Raw genomic sequence first — 1055 nt, forward strand, 5'->3', positions numbered from 1 at the left:
CACATTAGCTTTAGGATCGCAACCCTATTATTCGGAACAGAACTTTACAGAACCAACCAGATTCTTTAAAATATATGGTGGTAATTTGTTCTCTCTAAAATAGTGCTCATAGCTTCCTTTAGAGTAACGCCATAGAATTTAGATTAACAGTTTCTTGTCATCACCCTCCATGCAATACAGCCGTATCAAGAATTAGTATTTATGCTAATTGCTTAAGCTAATATCACGTGACGCTAAACGCTCTTTAATTAGGAGAATTTCATAAAATTTATTAAACTTGTGCTGAAAAATTAGCAATGAATAATCATTAATAACCGTCCACCCGTATGAATATTTTGAAAACTTGAGCTTCAAACTGCTAATCTAGTTTACTTGGCCTAATCAATACTCATGTATCTGCATATCCCTTCACCCTACAGTTTTGCTGCTCTAAATCACCCGTCTTTAATCCGAATGACAAAAACTAAAGACGGTCCACCTTTACTCTTAGGTGAAGCTGTAGTAAAAATTTCAGACCGATAGCTCTCCTGACTTTTTGCGTAGGCGTGCGCAAACATTTTACTCAAATTTGAGCGGTTTTTGTTGAATATCTTTGCACATGTGGCTTATACTTACACCAAACGAGACTCGTGATTGTAGGTGGAAAAGATCTATCAGTGTACCAAATTCGAAAAAAACAACAAAATCCATAAAAGTTAATCTATCAAATAATGTTTCCTTACTATTTATTGGTGCGAAGAAGAAAAAATAGGAAGGAACTCAATCAAAATTGGAGATGTTATATTTCTTGTATTTCTTAATGAATTTTAGTATATGAAGTAAGGGTCCAGTAGAGCACATCCACTGAAAATGTGTGATTGTTTGGATTGCCACAGTTCGAGCTACAGAAAGTGGAAATCACTAAACAATCACTCTTGTTAATAACACACAGTGTGTCCTACGGGTTATTTTGGCCGCACGACATACTACTGTGTTCATATTCAATGACGAGGAACCCACTTTGAGACTAATAATGGCTAGAGATGGCTTGAATGGGTAATTGTTCTATACTGTAT

This window comes from Limulus polyphemus, unplaced genomic scaffold (assembly GCF_000517525.1).
Source record: "Limulus polyphemus unplaced genomic scaffold, Limulus_polyphemus-2.1.2 Scaffold2831, whole genome shotgun sequence".
NCBI lineage: Eukaryota > Metazoa > Arthropoda > Merostomata > Xiphosura > Limulidae > Limulus > Limulus polyphemus.